This window comes from Cupressus sempervirens, chromosome 10, assembly GCF_028749045.1.
Source record: "Cupressus sempervirens isolate cs-2001-9-10 chromosome 10, ASM2874904v1, whole genome shotgun sequence".
Lineage (NCBI taxonomy): Eukaryota > Viridiplantae > Streptophyta > Pinopsida > Cupressales > Cupressaceae > Cupressus > Cupressus sempervirens.
This window is the reverse complement of record NC_143127.1, coordinates 832,734,951-832,745,394: the sequence shown is the minus strand read 5'-3', so window position 1 is coordinate 832,745,394 and position 10,444 is coordinate 832,734,951.

The window sequence follows — 10,444 nt, the reverse complement described above, 5'->3', positions numbered from 1 at the left end:
TGGTGACACAACATGTCATAGCACAATGAAATTTAGGATTGGTTCTTTGAGAACTCCCTCTATTTGTATGAACTCTTTCTTTCACTAGATTTTGTTTGCAACAACTGCTACCAAGTTCATTCAAAACTTTTTCCCTCTTCAACAAACTTCTTCTTTGGAAAACTTCTCCCTCTTTGACAACACATGCCAAAGACAATAATTCTATAAATAATAATGTACCTTAAATATTAATTCATCTACAATATGCCCTTGCTAATTTTATGCCAACTAATGGATCTTCAATAAGTTCTAGTTGATGCATTACTAAACTTCATTTAGTGAATTTTATATAGGGGAATGATCCTTGACTTACCTCTTAGATATAGAAATGCATCCTTAGGTAATGGTTTGCTGAATATGTCTATAAATCTATTCCTTTGTATTATCATATTCCAATCTGACTTCTTTTTCTTGCACCAATTCTCTTAAGAAGTGATATTTTATTGCAATTTTGTTTGTTTTAGTATGCATCATTGGATTCTTTGATATGTTAATTGTACTAGTGTTATCATAGTATATGATTATTGGATCCTTGATCTCTATCTTTATTCCTTCTAATAATTGTTTAAACCAAACAATGTTAGAACAATTTTAACCACTACTGCTACATATTTTTCCTCTACTATGGATTGAGATGTACAATTTTTCTTCTAGCTTGTCCAAGACACTAGTCTTTTACCAAGAAAGAATGCTCCACTAATAGTGCTTTTTCTATCATTAATACTTCCTACCCAATCAACATTAGTATATAATTTCAAGTCCAAATTGCCTCCAAGTTTATACCATAAACCATAGTTTTTAGTACCTTTCAAATATCTCATGATTCTATTGATTGCCATTGTATGATTTTCCTTGGGATTTGCTGAGAATCTTGCCACTATTCCAACTACTAGAGCAATATCAGGCCTTGAGTGTACTACATACTACAATTTTGCAATCATTGATCTTTATGTGGTCTGATCTACTTCTCTGAAATTATTATTTTTTGATAGTTTATGTCTAGTAGACATAGGGTTTCCAACTGGTCTTCAATCTTCCATTCCAAATTTTTTTAGTATCTACTTGATATACTTAGATTGAGTGATGTAGATACCATTTTTGTTCTACTATATCTACAATCCAACAAAGAATTTTATCTCACCAAACATGGATATCTCAAATTCTTTACTCATTTCTTTTGAAAATGCTTTGCACAATTCATCATTTCCTATAAATAGAGTATCATCAACAAATATTTCTACCAACAAATCTTCTTGTCTATTCCTTCCTTGATATATAGACTACTATTATCAGTTGTCCTTTGAAAGCTAATTTGTACTAGGTAATTATGAAGTCTTTCATACCAAACTCTGGGAGCTTGCTTGAGACCATATAATGCTTTGTGTAATTTGCAAACCATATCCTTTTTGTTAGGATCTACAAAACCTTCTCGTTGTTCAATGTAGACTTCTTCATCAAGAATTTCATTCAAGAATGCAGATTTGACATGTATTTGATATACTTTAAATCTTCTATGTGTTGCATATTCTAGTAAAGTTCTAGCACCTTCTAGTCTTTCCATAGGAGCAAAAGTCTCACCATAATGAATACCTTCTTCTTGAGAATAGCCTTTGCACACCAATCTTGCTTTACTTCTTGAAACTTTTCCATCTTCATTCAACTTATTTCTGAATAGCCCCTTTGTACCAATCACATTTTTATCCTTAGGTCAAGAAAACAAGAGTCCAAGTTTTGTTCTTTTCTATCTGTTCTATCTATTCTATCTCTTCATTCATTGGTCAATCCAACTTTCATTTTCTAGAGCATCTTTAACACTTCTAGGTTCAAATTCAAAATTTAAACATGTACCTTTTAAGTTGCTTTTGGTCATTGTTCCATTAGATTTTTCTCCAATGATCTGATTAGGTGCATGATGCCTTCTGATATATCTTGTTAACATAGGTTCTTTTTTCTTTGAATGAGTTCCACCATCATCATCTTGAATTTTAGTTTCAAGCTCAGGTCCTTCTGTCTATGACTCAGGTCCATCAGGCTTAGTTTGAACTAGCTTGATAGGCTCTAATACCAATTATTGCAAATATAAGAGGAGTAACTAATTTTAATGCAACTAATTGTTGATTACGGATCTCTATTGTAGCTTTTACTTAATCCTTGCTGATCAAATATGGAATTTTTTCTTCAAAGGATACTCTTCTTATCCTTCAAATTTGCTTCCTCTTCTCATCATTAGATCTTCAATAATATCTCCATGCTTTCTCACGCACACACTTTGAAATCATAACTTGACCTTAGACTTATATCTTCCACTTTATCAAGTTAGCTCAAATACAACTTAGAATAATTAATATTCATCACCTTAGTAAGTTGGAATCAATAGATAAATTAATTAAGCTTAATATGCCAAAATAAGAAAATCCTTCATTAGCTGACCTAGCTCGGTAGAAACTAACTTAAAAATGATTTCTTTTGGCAACTTATTGAGCTTAGTTAGCATTGGTTCCATCCAATTTTCCTTCATTAACCGAGGGAGCTCGATTAATAGTTATCTTCTGCATGTTTTCCTTTGATGTCCAAATGAACTTTGTAGATGCTGCCTTCTGAACTAGGAAAACATAAGAATGCTTGATAGACATTGAAAACTATCTTCATTTCCTGAGTGAGCTCAGCATATACTAACTGATAATGATTATGAAATTTTTGTAACATTAAAGACAATACACAGTTAATCAATTGTATTCAACAGTATAGTCTTTTTTTGAGACCTATACATGATGGCATCCCTCACATGGTATGTACTTTGAATTTCACTATAAATAATGTACATTCAAACTCAAATTGAATAATAGGTGCTCATATGTTCTTTTTATTTGATTTTATAGGGATTGTCATCTACTACACAGTTTGATATTTGTATAGGTCCTGATCCATTGACCACTAAGGTACAACCTCAAATACTTACAATATGAACTTTTAAAACTCAAGGCAAATATTTTGTACTATTTTTAATTACACATTGTTATTAACTTATAATCTTGAACTTTGATTCATGTACAATTTTATGTGTTTTGGTTTTATGAATAGGAGATGGATTGTACTTATCCATTTTGGCCCTAGTATAGTTTATTTTTGACTCCATCTTTTGACCATTTGAGACATACCAATGATCATTGTGGTAGCATATCTTTAGAGACATCTATGACATTAGCTACTACTTAGGCATGATATGTATGTTTTTATAGTTTATAAATGTAGTGTAAATTATGTACTTTTTAGTTTATATACTTTTTAATTCATGTATATATAATTTTGACTCAACGCTCATGTATCCATAATTTTAGGACTATGTCACCATGAGTGTTGCTAAGAGTATGGAACTAAGCTAGATGGAGGTGCCTACATCATCCTTTGAGGTGAGTATTGTTATTTATGTGCATACATAGTTTGTTATGCTCAAGTTATCAAATTTTTAAAAAGTATGTATTGTAAATTATAGGACATCACCACTATCACATTTGGTAGGTTTCATAGTGCACCTCCTATTGTTACAAATTGACACCCATCTCATGTGGTATTATTTTTATTATGTAGTGAATATTTAATTTATTTTCAAGCTATATTTTGAAACCCATTTCAATTAAGCATGTACATGATGAGACACCTTATGTTACATAGGATGATCCATCTGCCTCACGGGGTGTCCACATGATGAGACACCTCATGTTACATAGGATGATCCATTTGCCTTATAGGGTGTTCCACATGATGAGACACCTCATGTTACACTGGATGATCCATCTGAGTCCTCTTCATGTGGAGTAAAGAGGACTGTAGATTAGGTAGATTATGTCTTTTTGGCACCTTTAGATTGTGTTTTTATAACACATATTGTTTATTATGTGTCACTTTGTATTAGGATAGTTAATTGTATTATATGTATTTTTTGACTTCATAGATCATGACATGACATGTTAGACCATGTACTATATTTTTACGACTTCTAATCATGCTAGTATATGCAATATAGATTATTATGTTATCATGTTGTACATATGAATCATTTTCTTGAATGTGACATGTATTTTATTCATGTTATGACTCATTTTTTAAGTATATGGTACATGAAAAATTATTTTAATTATTTATATATGAACATTAATTTAAACATGTTTGAATGTAAAAGTACAATAGAAAAATAGGAGATCATTAATTGAATTGACAGTTAATTTATAATACCAAGTGCACACCTTTAACTTTAAAATAGAAGTAAACTCCTATTTTTAAATGTTTACAACATGTTTCACAATATATGTAAGACAATGTGAATGACATAAATAGAAGTGAATTCAAAATATAAAATTGGTTCAATGCATTTCTTCAAATGAAGTCCTGCAAAATAAAATTGTAAAACAAAAACATGTATTAATAAAAGAATAAATTAATATGAGCTAATTGAATTATGTAAATATGTGTAATTTTTATGTACTCACTATGTGTAATTGCACAAGACGTTTATGTTTGATCCACCCTAAACATTTAAATTTGCATAAATTGTAATTGAGACCTGAATAAGAGGTATATATAAGTTCTCTAATTTTCTATTGACGAGACATATATGAATGTAATTAAATTATTTACATACATATATAAAAATAGCACAATAAAGAAAAAACTTACATGTGCTTGTTGGTTTAAAGAACAATTTTGATAGCTGAGTGTCAATACACTTAACCATTTTTCACTATACATGCTGAGCAAAGAGTAGGAGCCAAGTCACAGTCATATGTTGAGCAATCCAGTGATATCAAGTGCTGAGTAACATAAGGTGCCGAGTGATAAAGTTTTTTTTAGGTTCTGAGCTATCCAAGAAACAGCATGTGCCAAGCATCAGTAATGCTTCATGAGCCGAGTAACTCAGAATATCAGCATAAGAGTTTGTAATTGTACAAACTATGATGTAAACTATCTTTGTAGCCAACACAAGGTAAATCTCGAAAGATCTAGAGATAAGAATGAATCTTTTACACTTCCTATGCAATCTGCATGTAGCCAATTGGAAAATTGGAAAGGCATGCAACCAATCAGCAAAAAGAGAAGTATTGAGCGGGAAATTGAGATTCAATGTGGATTGTAGATCCATATCTAACCCTAAGTCTTCGAAGTCTTTTTAAGGAAGATGAAAGTTTAATTTTAACAAGGATGAGAGAAGGAGAATAGTGTTAAAGGAAAAACATAATGGAATTCAGTGAAAGAAGACATAGAGAGTAAGAGCAGCAATTCAGTATTCAGTTGATCAGAACAAAGCAAAGAAGATGAATAGAAATCATATCTTAGAGGATCCAAATCAGAGAGAGAGCCAGAACAAGTGCCTACATTCAATAATCAAGGATTGCAAACTATCAGGTTTATAATACCTAATACTCTTTTACCATTGTATTAGAAAGGAAATCCTATGTAGATAGGTTGGCTTAACAGCTATTTGTAGATCCTTATCAAAAGGTGATTAAATCCTTTAACAGGGTGACACTTCATGTTAAGTGTTTGTAAATCCTATAACCAGGTTACTATTGACACAGTGTAAAGCCTTTAACAGGGCAGACCATCAGAAGTGGTTGAACAATATTACTGCAGTGATTTTTGTGGGTATCATCCCCACCCCAGTTTTACCTTCTTTCTGGAGGGTTTCTGGGTTACCAAATTCAAATGTTATGTGTTGTTGATGCATGTATTAGTTTCATGTTTATTTGATGTGTTTACATGCATGCAATTTACTTTTAGTTAAAAATTTTATTGCTTAAAGTGTAATACTTCTGATTCATCCCCCCCCTCTCATAAGTATTCTTTCTATATTTGAATATTCCAACAATTGGTATCAGAGAAGATTAGGTTCTCACAAGAAAAAGCCTAACAGCTTGGAGGAAAAGATCTAAAGATGGAAGTTTTCAAACTCAAAAAGATCATTGAAAACCAGGTGATAGATGTGCAACTTGCTCTGCATAGCTTGGAGGAAGCTAGAGATAAGTTGAGAAATTCCTTTAATAAAAGGAAGGGTTTAGCCATAGTAGAAAATGAGATAAAATACAAGGAGATTGATACCAAAAATATATTTGCAAATGGAGATACTAAAGAGTTTGATGCAGCAATTGTAGAACTAATGGAGAAAAACAAAGTGCAAGCAGATGAAATAACATCTCTCAAGATGGAACATGAATCACTAGCCATAATGTTGTGTGAAATCATTGAACAAAAGAAAAGAGCAGTTTAAGATAAATTCATGATGGAAAATGACAAAAGAAATCTTGCAAATAGACTTGAAGAAAAATGTACTGAATTGACAAGGATCTCAAACATGCAGATGGATACACTTGCCCAAATGATGAACCTTCATCATGAACTCAATGTGAAAGACATTGAGATCTCTACACTAAAGATACAGAATGAACAATTGCATATTGACTTGAGAAGAGAAAAGTTAATTTTAGAAAGCATCAACAAACCCAATGAAGCCATCAAGTATTTTGAGCAATTACTGAAATCACCATGATCAACCCATGATACATCAAGGCTTGGATACAATAGCATTAAAGTTGTAGAATCATCAAAGAGCGCTGAACAAAGAAGCAACAAAGGTAAAAATGTCAAACCTACATGTCATTTCTATGGAAAGAAAGGACATACATCTAATGTATGTAGAAGCAAGAATGCCCATCAACATGATAAGCCTAAGAGTGTAAACTATTGTCATAAGTGCAAGAAGCAAGGTCATCAAGCATATGAATGTAGAACCAAGACTATTAAGACATCAAGATTTGAGGGTCACTGTCATAATTTCAAGAAATATGGGCATAGAGCTTTTGAATGCAGATCAAAGCCTATGTGGACATCAAATCAACCAACAGAGACATCAAACCATGAAAAGCACTACTATTGGGATTACAACACCAGGTATAGTTGTCACTATTGTCAAGAAAATGGACATATACCCCAGAATTGCATAAGAACACATTTCAGGGGGGACTATAAAAGATGGTTGAGTCAAACCACATGTTTCAATTGCTTAAAAATTGGTCATGTCAGTAGAAATTGCCCAACAAGGTCAAAGGCACCAAGTTTTGAGTACAACAATGGAAAGGAAAAGATAGATGTTGAGCACATCAGAAGTGAGATGAATAAGACATGGAAGAAGAAAAATGAGTGCAGCACATCAAATGTAGAGATCACTTCACCTAATGGGTCAAGTGATCACACTTCATCTAACTAAGTAAGAATGTGTGTGTGTGGGATTGATAAACTAAGTTACATCATACATCAGTCCCAAGACATAGAAGAACTATAAAGAAGAAATCAACATAAAAAAAGATGCTAAGTCAAAATTAAGAATCTTGCAAAATTTTCTGAAGTTGTCTTCAGGTGCCAAGTTGCTAATAGCGACCGAGTTGATAGATGATGCCAAGCTGTGATATATCAATGGGAGCCAAGCAAAGTGAAACACAATGGGTGCCAAGTCATGTTGAAATCCTTCAGGAGCCAAGTAGACAGTTGTCAGCACACTAAGCATTGATTGCTCTATTTTGAAGGGTACATAGTTCAATTTTTGATCACTTCTCATCATTCAAATGAGAAGCAAAGACGAGAAGAGCACAGAAGATCAAGGTCAACTCAGAAGCCATTTGCAAAAGAATTCCACATTGATTCAACATGAGTTTCATCAATTTGAGGTATTTTATTTGTGTGCCAAGCTACGTATTGTTTATAACTTTGTTTAAACTATAAACCCTAGTTTGGCAAAAAATAGTATCTGGGTTTGGAACCACTAAGAGCAAGGATATTCATGAAATACAGTTGGTTAGTAATGAAGTTAAGCAACCTAAATTTAAGCCCATTCTAGAAGTTGCATACAAGAATGATCCCGCAGGTGCATTATCAATTATTCTTGATAAAGTTGTTATGGTCTAAGATGTTCATAGATGCCATAACTGCAAAATTGGAGCCATAGGAGATTTAGAAATTTACAATGCATATGACAAGCTATGTGAGAACAAAATACTGAAAGATGAGTTCTCAATAGTCGAAAGAAAAGGATTGACCAAAACCCTAGAATTTTTTAATGTTTTCAAAGTTGAATGGGTACACATAGTTTTGAGCAAAATACATGATGGAGCCTTTTGGTTAGAAATAGGGCTAGTGAAATTTACCAAGAGAACTATTCATAGGGTTACTGGTATTCCAACCCTAGATCGGCCAAATACCCTGCGTAGTGACAAAAAGGAAGTAATAGAGAAAAACATGGGTGCTAAATGGAATAATAGGGGAATGACTATTGATACAATCACAGAACCCCTACTAGATTTTGCTGTGAGAATCATTTCACACAAATTCTATCAGTCAAGTAAGTTAAACAATGTACCTTGTATAGTAGTTGATGTTGCATACAAATTGATTAAAAAGGATCATACCTATGATCTAGCAGAGCTCATGTTTCAATAGATTAATGAGAATCTGGGAGCCATAAGGAAGAGCAAGGGAGCTTAGTGAAAATTTGGATCAATTTTGGTGTGCATATTTTTCTATCTGATGAAAGAATTTTCTTCTGTGGGTAAGGTGAAATGGAATCCAAAGAAAACAATTGTTGAACAAATCAATGGATATATTGAATAGATGGGTGATAATTTTGATGCCCAAATGACTAGCTACTTTGAGGACTTCAAATAGTCCATGAAACAAAGAATGAAGATTCTAGTCTCATTGACTGAGAAATATGAAAAAGACATTTGCTTTCTTGTAGATATTGATTATACCTATATAAAAGCAGTCTTAACTAGAGTGAGATGGCTTAGGCCACTAGGTTATGAACTCGATATTGATCAAGCCTCTATAGCAATAACAACCCTCCTGGTAGAAGAAGTTGATAAGAATGTAAAAGCCTTTGGAACCTATGATGTTGTAAAATCAAGGGTGATGACAGATTTGAAGACAACCTCAACAGTAAAGAAGAAAGAAAAATTGGTACGACAAATCAAGAGAAAATTTTGTGTTGAAGGAGAAGGAACAGTAGAAGAGGAAGAAGAAGACATTGAAGATGAGGAAGATGAACCTCAAGGTCTGACTCAAGGGTTAGGAGAAGATAAAGAAGAAAGTGCTGAGGAAGAAGAAGCCAAGGAAGCACAAGTTAAAACCAAGGTCACAAAAAGAAAGGCCACAACTCCTCCTGCTCCTCAACCCAAGGCAAAGAAAGTAGCTACTCCTGCACCAAAGAGACCTATTAGAAGGGCTGCAACACAAAAAGCCCAAGAGGAGGCAAAAAAGAAGAAGAAAACTTCAAAGAAGACTATTGCCGAGCCAAAGAAGAAAAGAAAATTTGTTGCCCGACCTCAAATAGATGAAGAGAAGATTGAGTTAGAGGACAACAGCCAATTTCATGTGGTAAGGCACAAACCTCAAACTACTATTGATAAATTATGCAAAAAGATTGAGAATGATGATTTGAAAGGTTTAAAGAACCTAAATTTTTTTAAGCTCACCAAGGAAGAACAAAATAAATTAGAGGAATTAGTGTATCCTATGATGGCTAAGTATAAGCACACTCCTCTAGAGTTAGATGAATCAATACCTAAATAATTGTACAAAATTGTAGAGGATAAATGGCATTTTTTATTACAAATGAAAAGGGAGATAAGGGAATCAACATTACCAAGATTTTTGCCTGATTTGACTAAGGATCAAGTAACAAATGCAGTTAAAAGGCATAATAATAGATTCACTCCCAAACATAGAGCTTTCACCATTTTGTAGAACAAAATTGAGGATGTAGATACAAAATCAACAAGATTGTGGAAGATAGTTTACAAGAAAATAGAAGATGTATACAATGAAGATTATAAGGAAGAGGCAAGTGCCAAGAAAAAGGAGATGAAGGTATTAGGAAACAAGGAAAAAGAAAAGGAATAAGTGGAGAAGAAGGTTGAAGAAGAAAAGGAAGAAAAGACACATACAAAGGAGAAAGAGGAAGAGAAAGATACAATTGTACAACAAGATCAAAGTGTGCAAGACACATATGTATCCTCTCCCAGTCCTCCTCATTCCATCATCACACCTATAGAGATTGTTAAAATCAAGGATATTACAGACATTTCTGATCCAAACATCAATTCATTAATTGCAGAGGATTTAAAAATCCTTGACCAATCAACACTAGTAGCAAAATTATGTTCAAATCCTATATTAGTCAGTATTGATGAATTGCAGAATCCAATAGTTAAGACAAAGGTAGTCAAGGTGAAAACACAAGAACCACCTTCGACCATACAACCTACTAGTATTCTATTCCTTCCTCCACCACCTCCACCACGTTTAGCCGGTAATACACTTCAGATGTCAAGTGCAGCAACAGGGGAAGACAAAGAAACAT